Source organism: Gracilinanus agilis, chromosome 2 (assembly GCF_016433145.1).
Source record: "Gracilinanus agilis isolate LMUSP501 chromosome 2, AgileGrace, whole genome shotgun sequence".
In the NCBI taxonomy this organism is placed as follows: Eukaryota; Metazoa; Chordata; class Mammalia; order Didelphimorphia; family Didelphidae; genus Gracilinanus; species Gracilinanus agilis.
In genome coordinates, this window is record NC_058131.1 from 141236276 (window position 1) to 141252736 (window position 16461).

Genomic DNA, 16461 nt, shown 5'->3' on the forward strand with positions numbered 1-16461 from the left:
AAGGTAGAGAGAGAAATCAAAGATGGCACTGATATTCTGAACTTACTCATGGGGAAAATAGATGTGCCAATAAGAGAAATAGGACAGTCAAGGAAGAGAAGCAGGTTTGGAGAAAAGATGATTTGAACGATGGGGTGCACATCGATTTTGAAATGTCAGTGAGGTGTCCAGAGGGAGTTATATAAGAGGGAAGTAGAAACATGGGTCAGGATCTTGGAAAGGAAGAAAACCAGAGTTAGAGTAATAGATTGGAAGTCATCAATATACAGATGATAGTTAAAGCCATGTGAATAAATAATTTTGCCAAGAGAGAGAAAATAAAGAGAAGAGAAAAGAAAGCCAAGAACAGAAAAATAATGTCTACATTTGTTGAAAGTGAGATGAAACAGGAGTCATCCAGTAGTGTGAAGGAGTTGCCAAATTGGAATAAAACTGATAAATTACATTGTGACCAAAGCCAAGGGAAAAGAGAACTCCAAGAAGGAGGAGACTGTTCATAATAACAATAACAGTATTACCTTATGCAAATGAGATAATTCATGAGAAAGTGCTTTGTTAGCTACAAATGATCATGCAAAAATAAGGTATTATTTGCATAGTAATTTACAGTATATAAAATGCTTTCAGATAACAGCTAACATATATCACATTAAAGTTTACAAATTGCTTTCCTTACAGTCCTTTGGGGTAGATGATATAAGTCTCATTGTTCAGGTGAGGATACAGAGAAGTCTATGGTTCAGAAGCATTAGGGAGGTTCCAGATTGTAGGATTATGAAGGTCAGTGATCCAAGTAAGTTTCCAGTGCCCTTCAGTCCCAAGTGCATCTATCCATTCAATTTATTCAATAAAAGGGGATATATAGGAGGGAACTGAGAATCCTAATTAGACCTGGGAACAGTCAAGGCACAGTATCCTGTACCAAGATCAGGAAAGGGAATCACAGAGCTTCAGATTTAGAAAGGAACACACAAGCCATCTAGTCAAACTTCTCTTTGAACAAAAATTTTTTCTACATAGGCAAGTCATTAACTGATCTTGGTTTAAGGAGCAGGGAAACTATACCTCACAAGGTAGTTGATTCTAGCTTGGAGAGCTCTTCTGATTAGAGCTTATTTCAGGCTGAGATCTCATAGGAGTCTTATGGTCCTGGTCCTCAGAGGTCTCAGTGCCAAAGTAGAACAGGAGGTAAGAGGCAATATTTAATACCAAGGACAGGGACAGCTGGAACAACATGACCAGGAGAATTTTCTAAGGATCAGGTCATCCAGGAATGAATGATTAGAGCAGATGAAAAAGAAGAGGACAAATCACATGTCCAAAGAAGGTGTGGGAGGTACAAGGCTGAAGCCCATGAGGATACACTGAGAAAGTCAAACCAAAAAAAAATCCTTTTCATCTGGCAACTAAGAAAGGAAAGATTTGCTTTAAGTAACAAGAAGATTAAAATTTGAGTCTCTGCCTTTGAATCCTGGATATGTTACTTACTTTCCATGTGACCCTGTGCAAATCAATTTCTCTGGGCCTTAGTTTCTTTATGTGGAAAATAAGGGAGGTTAGATTAGATCATCTCTAAGGCTGCTTATGGTTCTAAATGTTATGAATAAGGCCTTATTTCCTCCAGCTATTGCTTAGGACTAGGACTGACTCATAAAATTAAATATATTAAAAATGAGAAAATAATTGATGTAGCATAGTTCTGGAGGAAGGTAAAGGGGACAGATATGGAGGCATAAATGAAAGTGTTACTATTGCTGGCAATAATAATGAGGAGGAAGAGGAAGGAAGGAAGAGGAGGAAGAAGAGAAAGAAAAAGAAGAGAAAGAGGATATCCTTTTTATAGTATCTTAACGTTTGCAAAGCACTTCATGGGGCAACTAGACAGCAGAGTAGATAGAATGCTGGACCTGGAGTCAGGAAGCCTCATGTTCAAGAGTTCATATCTGACCTCAGACACTTCCTAGCTGTGTGACCCTGGGAAAGTCACTTAATCCTTTTTGCCTCAGTTTCCTCATCTGTAAAATGAGCTGGAGAAGGAAATGGCATACTACTGCAGTATCCTTGCCAAGAAAACACCAAATGGGGTCATAAAGAGTCAGACATAACTGAAAAATGACTAAACAACAACAATACTTTATATATATTGTTTCATTAGATCCTCACAACTCTTTGAGGTAGGTACTATTATTATCTAAATCAACCAGGGTTAAGTGACTTGCCCAGAGCTACACAGCTAGTAAGTGTCTGAGGCTAGATTTGAACTCAAAAAGAGGAGTCTTCCTGATTCTAAGCCCAACACTGTTCACTGCTCCAACTAACTATCATTCCGAACATATCTGAATTTAAATCCAATTTCAGACTTCTATAGCTATGGGAACCTGCACAAATCACAAACTCTCTCATGCTCAGTTTCCTCTACTGTAAAAGGGAGATGATAATAGACTGCTACACAGGGATGTTGTGGGGATCAATTGATTTGACATATATAAAACATTTTATAAACCTTAAAGCCTAAATTAATAACCCTTAGAGCAAAGCAGACAGATGCTTTAGGAGGGGGTGCTTTAAAGAAGGCTTGAAGCTGACTTCATTTAGATCCTCAAGGAATCATGTTAGAGGTTGAAAGAGCTCACCTGATCCTATACATTCATTTTGACTCAGAAAAGGAAAGTGACTTGCCCCAAGGCACAGAAAAAGGCTCACTCAGCCCTTATTGAAACTGAGACTGACCCAAGGAAGATTCAGATGGAACCCAAGTCTCCTAGATTGTGAGAGCTAGGTAAGACCTTAAGATCACCCTTTCTAATTCTGTCATATTATACAGGTAAAAAGAGATACCTGGAGTTACTGTCTAAGTAGGGTCTAGAAATCCTGACTCGTCACCCATCAACTAGTATTTATTCAGAGTCTGCCCTTCTTTAAACCAAGTTCTTCAAATTTGCCTTTTCTGGAGGCATCAGCCCTTTCAGTAGAGTGTCATTGTTGGAAAGACCAATAATAAGGAAATTGTGATCAGAAACAGTATCTCAGTTGTCCACCTCTTGTCTCTTTCATTAGACTGGAAGGTCCTTGGGAAGAGGGAATGGTTTTTGGATTTTTTTAACCCTTTTCTTCTGTCTTAGAAGCAACACTTTTTACTGGTTCCAAAGCAGAAGAGTGATAAGGGCTAGGCAATTTGGGTTAAGTGAATTACCCAGGGTCACACAGCTAGGAAGTTTCAGAGGCCAGATTTGAACCCAGGACCTGCTATCTCCAGACCTGGCTGTCTATCCACTCTCTATCCACTTTTCTGTCCCCAAGAGGGTCTGTTTTTTGCTTTTATTTCTATCTCCAGAGCGTAATGTGGTGCCTGGCACATAGTAGGCTTTAATAAGTGATTGTTGGTCTTAGTCTGTTATTAGTTCCCTTCTTCCACACTCCCATTTTCTTTCCCTTCTTTTTCCCCAGTTATGTATTGAAGGCTATTGTTGAACACACAGTGGGAGCTCAGGAAATTCTTGTTAACTAACTGACTGACAAGAGCTCCTATTTGCCAATACTGTACTTGCTTTGGCTGCCTGTGCTGAGTAGCCTCAGGCAAGAACAATCTATCCCTTTCAGGACTCATTTGTGAAAAGAGCATAATGATACCTGCCTCACTGGGGTATTGTAAAGATTAATTAGTTGACCTTTATTGGAGATTGTGGAGATCTGAAATACGGCTCTTAAAATAATTCCGCTTTTGTAGAGTTCTCTGAAGATCTCAAAGCACTTTGCCATAATTATGGTTATGAAACCAGCCCTACTGGAAAGGTAATTATTGGCAAAATAGCTGGAGTCTTCCAAGAAATGCACAAAAGTTACAAGATAATGGCAATTTTCTAGCAGAGTGAACTGACTTTAGCACCAGTACCTTTGAAGTGTGCCCAACTATCTCCAGTTATCAAGATATTTGCATTCAGGGCCTTTTTCTCTTTTGCTATAGTTCTTTCTTCTGTAAGACTTAGGGGAATTAGGCTGAGTAGTCCACAGGTGATGATACTATAACCCATATATCTATTGCAAAATATTTTCCTTACAACAACCCTTTTAGGTAGCTAGGACAAGCATTGTTTTCAACTAATATTTTATAGAATCCAAGATTTAGAACTAGAAAGGACTTTATAGATCATATAATCCAACTCCCTCATTTTACAGTTGAAGAAATGGAGGGTCCCTAGAAGGTGTTACTTGCCAAGCTAGTACACATCTGAGGCAGAATTAAAACCCAGGACTTCCAGGTTCCACATACAATAGTCCATCCACCATGATGCTGGTAATCATGTATTAAGTGCTTGTTGTCTCATACTGTAGGAAATACAAAGTTTATGATAATTATTCCCCCCTGCTAGTCTGGTAGAGAGATATGGGACAAACAACAATGATTTAAAATTAAAAGAGCTAATAAAATAAGATGACATGACAGGTATGTGAGAGAGGTGTAAACAAAGGGCAGTGTGAGGTCTGCATGGCATAGTGGGTTAGGTTAGGAGGAGGCAGAATTTGAATAGGACTTTAAAGGATAGGCTAGAATCCAATAAAAGGAGGAAGCAGGAGGGTATTTTATGCATAAGTAATAAGTGAGAAAGCAATAAGGTAAGAAAGAATAGGAGAGTGAATAATAATTTTACAGTAGAGATAAACTGTAGTATATGAATCAGGGCAGCAAGGTGACACAATACGTAAAACACTAGAGCTGGAGAAAGGAAGATCCGAGTTCATATCTGGATGCTAAGCAAGCCATTTAAGCATATTCACTTCAGTTTCCTCATCTGTAAAATGAACTGGAGAAGGAAATGGCAAGCCACTCCAGTATTTTTGCCAGGAGAACTCCAAAATGGAATTACAGAATCAGAAACAACTAAAAATAATGGAACAATAACAATGTGACTAAGAGAATGGATCCATTTAAAATGGTGAGAATTCCCATTCTACAGATGGTGAAAGCGAGGTCCAGGAGTGTTATTACTGACCTGGGTCTCATCCAGATCTTGGCCCCCTATCTACAGATTCCAAGTCCAGAGCTTTCTTTTGATTTTATACCGCTTTTCATGGAATTGAACAGAGCAGTAATTCTTTGATTTAAGCACAGGTGAGCAAATAACACTTCTAATACTAACATGTATGCCAACATGCCCATGTGGCCAGAGGATGTTTTCTTTTTCTTTTTCTTTTTTTTTTGTTGGTTGATACTTGGATGAGGGATTTTCCCTTTCACGGTTTTTTTTCTTAATTAAAAATAGAATAAGCATTTCTCAGCTGAGCAAAAATCAGTCCAGGAATTTGAAAAGCCAGAGTTCTCCATTCCTTAAGTCCACTAGACTGAATTGAGAAGGATTACTCCACATGAAAATTTTCTGATTATGGTAGGATTGTACTAGGAGCACAGTGGGCTAACAAGCCCATGGATAAAATAGCTAGTGGTCAGAGAAGGTCATCTTCAATAGTAAAGAGCCTATAGTTCCAATCATACTGGGATCTAAGGAACTGGGTATGTTTAGTCTGAGGAAGAAAAGAGACAAGGCTACCTGTTTTCAGGTAGTCAGGAAGATTAAGATATGAAAGAGATATTAGACTTGTTTTGCTAGGTCCCAAAAGTAGAAACAACAGCAGTGTACAAGTGTCTGATCTAGGCTACCACAACTATTAAGTATCAAAGACAGGATCTGAACCCATATCTTCTTCAATCTAGGCCCTATGCTATTATCTAATTATTCCACCATAGTTCCAGAAGAGGAAAGTTTTTTTAAGGAGAAAAAAGAAGCAAATGGAAAAAGAAAGGCTTTGAAGACTACCCCAGTTCTTTTACTGAGAAATAGAAGCAGCAGTGTGACCACCATAACCATTAACCATAAATAATGGTTCCTTTGTGGTACCATGAAACTAATGAATTTTGAAAATTAAAATAATTACATGTTAATGGTTTATCATGCTTTAATATATGATAATTTTCATTGGTATTAGATTTCCTCCAGATAAACTTTTTCAATTGATGAAGAGCCAAGGTAGAGGAGAGGCTTCTTGGATTTCAGAATCTGGTATTCTCCCAGATTTTTGAAGAGGGCAGTTTTTCTAGAGAAGAGAGACTTTGTTTCTCTAAGTATTTCTTTTCTTCTGGTTCACTTCTTCTTGAAAGTTCCATTGTTTTGAGTCAGTATCCGTCTGTAGAAAGAGATAATCTACATTCAAATCTCTCAGCTTTGTCACTTACTCCTGTGTGACCTTGGGTATCTCAACCTCTATGAATATCAGTTTTTCATCTGGAAAATGAGAGCTAAACTGGATAGCCTCTAAGGACCATTCTATGACCTATGTTTCTTTGCCCATGATCCTATGGACAGAGGATCCATGATCCTATGATTTTTTCCTCATTTCTTAATCTGCCCCTGAGAAATTCTCCCTTTTAGAGCTAAAGTTTGGGCTAAGGGTCCAGCATTCTTTTTAGCTTCTTAAGGAGAAAGAAAATGGATGAGAAAGGTCAGCGGCTCATCACATGATGAGATTAATAGAAACCAGAGTTGGCTATGGCAAGCAATTCTTGAAAGAAAAAGAAAAAATGCCAAATAGGACCCTGTGTGGTTCCTTTTAATTCAGAAGAGAAAGCTGATAGAAGAAGAACAAAAAAAATTATCTTATTTAAGCATTAGCCCCTAAGAAATTCTGACTGTCTTCCACCAAGACCTTGGGTATTTTTGCTGTTTCCTGGCAACCCTTCTGCTACCACCTTGTTTGAAATTGAAAATGGAGTGGCATGAATGCAGATGAGGTAATAAAAGGAAATCTCCTGTGAAAACTGCTGACTGTAGCTGCCACACGAAGTGACAGTGTTGACATTACACAATTCAGAGGCATTTCTTTGGTGTGACAATTGGGGAACCTTCATGTATATTGACATCTCAGCTGCAGCCTGTTAACCTCCATTAAGGCACATTCTACAGCAATTTCCTGCTATGTTAGATATTTTCTGTTAATCTCACTGGGGTCAAAATCCTATCGTTTGACCCTTCTTCCCATATTTCCCTGGACTACCATGCCACACAACATTTCAAACCACAAGGTTAAGATATCTCAGAAAGAAACTAGGGAGTTAGCTAGTACCCTGAACTTTTTTTTGTCAAGTTTTAGCAGAGAGAAAGGAGGAGGAGCAGACTGTCATGGGTGCCTACTTTCAGCCTGGTAGGAGCTTGCCCTGGCTACTTTATGGAGAAGTGATGAAGTATTCTCATTTGAATTCATTTATTCTTTTTTTTGCATAAAGGATGACTTCAAAACATAAGGAGTCATAGAATTGGAGGCTGCTCAAGCTGGGAGAGATCTCAGAGGTCCTCTAGCTTTTTAACCTTTTCCTTTTTTGTCATGGACCCTTTGGGCAGTTTGGTGATGCCTGTGAATATCTTTACAGAATAATAATTTATTTTTTAAAATGAATAATTGAATGAAATGCTAAATTTTAGGTAGAAGAGTGAAAATGATGATGTTATTTTCCCCCCATCCGAGCCTCCTATTGTTTCCAAAAGCAAATGCTGTATTTGGTATTCAGAGTTCTTCATAACTCAGCCCCCTCGTCTTTCCAGTCTTCTTATGCCTTTCTCTTTAGTACCTACTCTTAATCCAATGACACTGACCTCTTGGCTGTTCTACTGTCCATCTCTCAGCTGCAGGCATTCTTTCGGACTGTTCCCTATGCTACTGGAATGCACTCCCTCTTCTGCTCTGACTGTTGACATTTCTGGCTTCTTTAAAGCCCCAACTAGAACCCCACCTTCAATAGGAAGCCTTCCCTAATCCTTCTTTATTCCAGTGCTTCCCCTCTGTTACTTATTTCCTCTTTATCCTATATATAGGTTGTTTTATATATGTTTGTTTTAATGTTCTTTCCTGTGTTCCAGTGTAAGTTCTTTGAGGGCAAGGACTGTCATTTGCTTCTTTTTGTATCTCTAGTAGTTAACACAGTGCCTGGCACATAGAAGGCCTTAATAAATGTTTATTGATTGATTGATTTAAATAATATCCATAGATCCAGGCTAAGTCCCTCAATCTAATCCAACCTCTTCAATTTACAGAGGAGGAAACTGTTGCTTCCTATTACTTCCATAAGCTCTATTTGGTTGGCGATAGCTGAGACAGAACCTGGGTCTGAGATCCACTGCTATCTATCTATTTCATTAGCTATTCCTTGAAGGCTAATCTAATAGAGTTTCTATCGGTAAATACTGACTACCTATAACATATAAGACCCTGGGCTAGATACTGTAGAGATACCCATAGGTAGCAAGCATAATAGCATATTGAACTTGGTGTGAGGAAAACTTAAGTATGAGTCCTGCTTCAGATTCTAGCTAGGGCACCCTGTGCATGGCTTTTCATCTCAGCATCAGTTCCCTCATCTGCAAAATGAAGATAATAATAGCCCCTTCCTTAATGCACTATGTAAGTGTTCAATATTATTGTAAGACACAGTCCTTGTCCACCAAGGTGTTGTAGTGTAGTTCAGAAATGAATGAAAGAAAAACCACGTGACTCCCATGTGCATAGTACTGAGCTAAACATCTAAAAGGAAAGACAGTTTTTCCTTTCAAAGGATTTATATTCTACTGGAAAAGACAACACATATGGGAGGGTAGTGGCCAGGAAAGGGGATTTTGGATTTTAAAGTTATATACAGAAAGGATGAGTAGAATTCCTACACATCCTGGAATTTAAATGCAGGTCAATTGTTGTCTCTGTGTGTGTGTGTGTGTGTGTGTGTCTGTCTGTCTGTCTGTCTCTCTCTCTCTCTCTTTTCCTATTACATGTAAGAACAATTTCCAATTTTTAATAAATTTTGAGTCTCTAATCTCCTCTTCTCCTTTCCTCCATCTCCATGTTGAGACAGTAAGCAATCTGATATAGATTTTACATGTGCAATAATGTAAAATATGTCCCTTATTAATCCTTTTGTGGAAGGAAACTCGAACAAAAAAAGATTAAGAAAGTGAAAACCATTTATTTTGGTCTGGATTCAGACTCCATTAGTTCTTTCTGTGGAAACAGATGGCATTTTTTTATCATGAGTCCTCTGGGATTGTTTTGGATCATTGTATTGCTGAGAATAGCTAAGTTAATCATAGTCGTTCATTATACAATATTGCTCTCATTGTGTACAATGTTCTCCTGGTTCCACTTACTTCACTCTGCTTCAATTCACATAAAACTTTCCGGGTTTTTCTGAGTTCTTCCTGCTCATCATTTCTTATAGCACAATAGTATTCCATTACAATCCTCTAGTGTAATTTATTCAGCCATTCCCCAATTGATGAGTATCCCTTTACTTTCCAAAAAAGAGCTACTTTGAATATTTTTGTGCATATAGTACATTTCCTTTTTGATTTTTTTTCTCTTTGGTATACAAACCTAGCAATAGTATTTCTGGATCAAATGATATGTACTGTTTTATAACGCTTTGAGCACAGATCCAAATTGCTCTCCAGAATGGTTGAATCCATTCACAACTTCCCCAACAGTGCATTAGTGTCTCAATTTTCCCACATCCCTTCCAAATGTTGTCATTTTCTTTTCCCGTCATAATAACCAATCTGATAGGTATAAGGTAATACCTCGGAGTTGTTTTAATTTGCATTTCTCTAAGTAATAGTGATTTGGAACATTTTTTCACATGACTATAGACAACATTAATTACTTTGAGTACTGCCTTCTCATATCTTTTGACCATTTATCAATTAGGGAATGCTTTGTATTCATACACACCTATCTCATTTCTCTATGTATTTGAGAAATGAGGCATTTATTAGACTAATAAAGAAGTTTTTTTCACCATTATGATTACTGTGTATTATTTTCTCTACTATTTTCCCCATTTATCCTTTTCTCTCTCTCCTTTAATTTTGCCCATCCACAAAAGCGTTTAGCTTCTGACCACCACATCCCCCAAATTGCCCTCTTTTCTCAATGCATTTCTGTCTCATTGATTAATTTTATTTTTTTAGACAGGATCCCATCATATTCAACTCACACCTTTGCCCTCTGTCTACATATATATATATATATATATATGTATAAATATATATATATATATACTCCTTATTTTTTTAGTCTATAATCAACCTGTTCTTTTTTAATTTTATTTTTATTATTTCAAATGTTTACAAATCCAAACAAAAAAAGCATTTCCCATATATTAATAAAAATAAGATATTATTCAAGTGAAACCTCAAATCTCCTATGTGTTTAACTTACTTTTTTTCATATCTACCTAACAGATCCCATCCCCTAGTGGCCCAACCTATCCTCACCCTCCCTACATCACATAGTTTATCATCATGGAGGACAACATGTTCATATAAATTAATTCTTTCATGTTTTATCTTTCTGTTGACTTTCTAGAGATAACATTCTCAGTTTATTCTTCTACCACTAGTTCTGTGGTTAGGTATAATGTTCTCCTGGCTTTACTCATTTCTCTGTTCAATATCTCATATAGTTCTTTCCAATTGTTTTTTTTTAAATCAGTTTGTTCATCATTTCTTATGGTGTAGTAGTATTACATCAAAATTATATAACACATACGATGATGATGGAATACTATTGTGCTATAAGAAATGATGAACTGCTTAATTTCTGTGTGAACTAGAAAGACCTCCATGAACTGATGCAGAGTGAAATGGGCAGAACCAGAACATTATACATAATGACTGAAACACTGTGGGAAGATCAAATGTATTAGACTCTGCTACTAATAGCAATGCAGTGATCAAGAACAATCCCATGGAATTTATGAGAAAGAATGCTATCCATATCTAGAGAAAGAAGTAGGGGAGGAGAAATGCAGAAGAAAATATATGATTTATCACTTGGTCATATGGGTATATGATTTGGGATTCTGGCTTGTGAAAGATTACTCTATTACAAATATGAATAATATAGAAATAAGTTTTATGTAATAAGACATGTATAAACCAGTGGAATTACTTGTCAGCTCTGGGAGGGGAGAGGGAAAAAGGGAGGGAAAGAAAATGAATCATGCAACCATCGGAAAATATTCTTAAAAAATAAATGAAATAATGTAAAAAAAGTATATACCACAATTTGTTTAGCCATTCCCCAATTGATGGGCTTCCCCTAAGTTTTCAATTCTTTGCCACCACAAAGAGAACTACTTTAAATACTTTGAAACATATAGGTTCTTTTCTTCTTTTCCTAATCTCCTTAGGAAAGAGACCCAGTGATAGTATTTCTGAGTCTAATTTTTATAACTCTTTGGGTATAATTCCAAATTGCTCTCCAAAATAGCGGAATCAGTTCAAGCTCCAACAGTCCAAGCATTATGTCCCCATTCTTCAACATCCCTTTCAACATTTGCCATTTTGCCCTTTTGTCATTTTAGCCAGTGTAATGATTATGGGGTGATATCTCAGAGTCGTTTTGGTTTATATTTCTTTAAGCAGTAGTGAATTGATGTATTTTTTCAAATAACTACATATGGCTTTGATTTCTTCATCTGAAAATTGTTTATTCATAACTTTTGCCCATTTATCAATTGGGAGATGACTCTTATTCTTATAAATTTGACAGAATCTACTACATATTTTAGATATGAGCCCCCTGAGGGGCTGTGTATAAAAATTTTTCCCTCAGTTTTCTGCTTTTAATTTATTTGTACAAAAACTTTTCAATTTAATATATTCAAAATTATTCACAATGCTCTCCAGCTCTTCTTGACTTATAAATTTCTCTCCTACCCATAAATCTGTTAGGTAGTACATTCCCTGTTCCTCTAAATTAATTATGGCATCTTTTATGTCTAGGTCATGTATCCATTTTGGTCTTGTTTTAGTGAATAGTGTAAGATATTGGTCTATACCTAGTTTCTACATAACTAGTATTCAGGTATCCCAGCAATTTTTTCCAAACAGTGATTTGTTATCTCAAAATCTTGGATCTATACTTTTATCAAATACCATATTACTATAATCTTTTCCTGCTGTTTGTTATTTGTCTGCTCTGTTCCATTGGACTGCCTTTCTGTTTTTTGGGGTTTTTTGGTCAGTACCAGATAGTTTTGATAAGTACTGCTTTATAACACATATTAACATTTGATACTAACTCCCTTTATAGTTTTCATTAATTTCTCTGATATTCTTGATCTTTTATTCTTCCAGATTAATTTTATTATTTATTCTAACTTCATAAAATAATTTCTTGGTAATTTAATTGAGATGACATTGAATAAATAGACTACTTTAAGTAGGATTGTCATTTCCATTATATTGACTCTGCCCATCTGTGAAAACTTAATATTTCTAAAATCATTTTTATCTGACTTTATTTGTATGAAAAGTGTTTTATCACTATGTTCATGTAGTTCTTGGGTTTGATTTGACAGATGTACACCAAGGTATTTTATCCTATCCCTGGTTATTTTAAATGAAGTATCTGTTTATATCTCCATGCAGAATTTTTTCAGTAATATATAAAAATGCTGATGATTTATGTGGATTGATTTTATATCCTGCTGCTTTGCTAAAATTATCTGGAGTTTCAATTAACTTTTTAGTTGATTTTCTGGGATTTTCTACATTTACCATCATGTCATCAGCAAATATAGTTGTATTACCTCTTTGCCCATTCTGATTCCTTTCATTTTCTTCTCTTATTGCTACTGCTAACATTTCTAATACTATGTTAAATAATATTGATGACAATGGGCATCCTGTTTCACTCCTGATCTTATTGGGAAGACTTTTAGCTTCTCCTATATGTATATTCCTAACTGCTATAATAATGATAAAATTTTTAGCACTTACAAGAATCATTTTCCCATGTAGGGATGTAAAAAAGTTAATCTTATTTAAAGTCTTTTTATTTCTCTTTCCTGTTTACCTCTTTATGTATTTTAAATCCTGTATTTGAGGCAAATTTTCCATTTAGGTCTAGTCTTTTCATCAGGAATATTTGAAAGTTGTCTATTTCTTGAATGCCTATCTTTCCCCTAAAGATTATGCTTAGTTTTACTGGGTAAACGATTCTTGGTTGAAATACTACCTCCTTTGCCCTCTGCAATATCATATTCCAGGTCCTCCAATCCTTTAATGTAGAAGCTACTAAATCTTGTGCTATCCTGACTGTGAGCTCCATGATATTTTAATTGTTTCTTTTAGGCTGTTTTCAATATTTTCTCCTTGAATTCTTTCTGTTTCTCTTTTACCCTCTGGTTTTAGAATATCAAGGCATTTTTCCTTGATAATTTCTTGAAAGAGGATGTCTAGGATCTTTTTATATCATGGTTCTGTCAAACAATTCTTAGATTATCTCCCTTGAATCTATTTGCCAGATCAATTATTTTTCCAATGAGATATTTCACATTTTCACAGTTTTTTTAACTTCACTTGATTATTTCTTGATGTCTCATGGAGTTATTAGCTTCCACTTGCCCAATTCTAATTTTTAACAAATTATTTTCTACAGTGAGCTTGTGTACCTCTTTTTCCATTTGACCAATTCTAGTTTTTAAGAAGTTTTTCCTCAGTAAATTTCTTTACCTTTTTTCTCATATGGCCAATTCTACCTTTTTTAAGGAGTTCTCTTCAGTAAATTTTTGCATATCTTTTTTAATTTGGTCAATTCTGATTTTTAAAGATTTCTTCTCTTCAGTGGGTTTTGTGCCCCCTTTACCAAATGGTTTATTCTGTTTTTTAAGGTATTATTTTCTTCAGTATTTTTGTGTCTCCTTTACCAAAGTGTTGACTCTTTTTTCATTATTTTCCTACATCACTCTTATTTCTTTTCTTAATTTTTCTTCTACCTCTCTTCTTTGATGTTTAAAAACCTTTTTTGAGCTTCTATATTAACTCTTTTGGGGGGCTTGAAACCAATTCATTTTTTTGGAAGCTTTGGATGTAATAGTGTTGACTTTTTTATCTTTTTATGGGTTTGTATTTTGATCTTTTCTGTTAATAAAATAACTGCCTATATTGTCTCCTTTTTAATTTGCTCATTTTTTAATTTTTTTCTTATCTTTTAACTCAAAAAACTGTTACAGGTGGACTCCTTTCCTGTGGTGAAAGGAGCACTATTCAAAACTTCAAATTCTTTGTCCAGGTGTCCTCATAGCTAACCTGGGGAGCTCTAAGTTTTCAGTTCTTCCAAAGTGGTATGGTCTAAGGAGAGGTGTGTTTAGAACTCTCCCAGCCTATGCTCTTGTTTATGAGCAATCACAAACACTCTTTTGTGCCTTTGAACTGCGACTAGGGTCTCTTGCCCTTTTGTGACCACAAGTGCTATTGTGCCATTACTCATTTCTGACCTTGGACCACAACCCAGGACTATGACCTAGATCTGCATTGGCAAAATGACAGAGTCCTGCATTTGGAGACAGCAAAGGAACTTTGGTAATCTCCTTCTCACCGGTTGTCTGATCCCCTTACAATCTGTGGCTGAGAGTACCAGAAGACTTTGCTACTGATTCAGCCACCCTCAAGACTTGTGCTAGCTTGTTGAAGTGGGGCCTGCTTTGGCATGCTGGTTTGTGCTCCATTTCAACCTCGATGCAATACATCTTTCATCTCGGTCTTATAGGTTGTTTTAGACTTAAAAAGTGTTTCAAATTCTTTTGGTTCTGCTACTCTTGAATTAATTTTGAGGCATTATATCAAAATTATTCAAAAGGTGATTTGGTAGAGATCAAGAGGGTCTGTGTATTTTCTCGCCATCTTGGATCTACCTCCCTCCACTGACTCAATACACATTGCCTCACCAAGTCTGACTGAGAGATTAAGAGGAAAGAAACTTTGAGATGGCTAAGGATGGCTTGATAAAAGAGATAAGAGTAAAGTTTATATGGAAGGAAGTCAAATCCTGCCTTATACTTCTTACCTGTGTGATCTTGGCTAAATCACTTTTTCTATCATTACCTTAGTTTCCTCAACTCTTTTTTAAAATTAGGGGGTTTAATTAGATGGCTCCTAAGGTTCTCTTTCCCTTTAATTCCATGATTCTATGGTCCTAGAAGCAATCCTAGGAAACTATTAGGATTTATTAAGCAGAACAGTGGCATGGTCATACTTGAACTTTAGGAAAAACATTTTTAACTGAATAGAAAATAGATCAGAGTGGTTTGAGACAAGACAGACAAAAATGACTGGGTCCTACTTCTGAGACTTGCAGTTTATTGTCTATAACTGAACTTTTCAGGTCTTTATTTTCCTCTAACATGAAATAGGGAGAGTTATAGTGCTGGATATCTAAGGTCTTCCCCACTTCTAAATCTTATGGCATATGTGCTAACAGACTATAGTAATAGATAATAATAATTACATTTTCATAATAGTTTGCAGGTGCTTTAGAATATGGTTTCTTATTTCTCACAATAACCTTGTGAGACTGACAATATGTAACCATGCAATCAACAACAGTGCAGCCAATGAATGCTATAATGCTCATAGATTGATACCAAGAAGCAACTTAACATATCAGTTAGCCTAATCCTGTAATTTTTAGAAAGGAAGAAAGTGAGACACAGAAAGTCTAAGAGAAAACTCACACAGATAGTAAGTGGTAGCACTGAGAATTTAAATCAGACTTTTTGAGACATAACAGTTTACCACATAACCTCATTAGATTTTGAGAATAAAGAAAGGTCCCTGTATAATGATCAGAAAAGACATTGCAGAGAAGATGAAATTGTATAGATCAATAAAAACATATATTAAGCACCTGTATGTGCTGGGTTAAGCACTAGGAATGCAAAAAGAGGCAAAAGACAATTCCTGCCTCCAAGATGCTTACCATCTAATGGGGAAGACAACAAGCAAACAAATGCACAAACAAACTATATCAGGAAAAAATAGGAACTAATTAAGAAGAAAGAAACTAATAGCAAGAAAGGTTTTCTGTAAAATATGAGATTCTAACTGGGAAGAAAGCTATGGAAGCCAAGAGGCAGAATGGAGGAGACATGGGGACAATTAGTGAAAATGGCAAAAGCCAAGAGTTAGCGTCTTCAAGGAATATCCAGGAAGATATTCACTAGATCCAATTATCCCTGGATTAGAGAGTATATGGTGGTGGGTAAGGTATAAGAAGGCTGGGGTCTTTGGTGGAGGAGGAGAGAAGTGGCAGGGATGGCGATAGATTATGAAAGTTAAAAGCTAAACGGAGCATTTTTATTTGATTCTGCAGGTGATTAGAAACCACTAGAGTATGGCAGGAACAGAAATTTAGAATCAGAAGGAACCTCAAAATAAGGCCCTGAAAGCTTACTTATCTAGCCAAAGATCAAATAGTTCATAAGTGGCACTATCAGGATTTGAACCCAGGTTCACTGACTGCAAATCCAGTACCTTCCCTTGTGCCCCTCCCATCATCCCACACTACCTCTACTGAACTGCAACTTGAAGGATAGATTAGATAAAGAGAGAGAGAAGAGAGGAAGGCGGGTTAATATGG

At 36.2% G+C, this 16461-nt stretch overlaps 1 protein-coding gene across 1 annotated transcript in view; it reads left to right on the forward strand.

Moving 5' to 3' along the window:
• Positions 1-16461, forward strand: part of SLC24A3 (solute carrier family 24 member 3) — a 762616-nt gene that overhangs the window by 510325 nt on the left and 235830 nt on the right. The window lies entirely within an intron of this gene.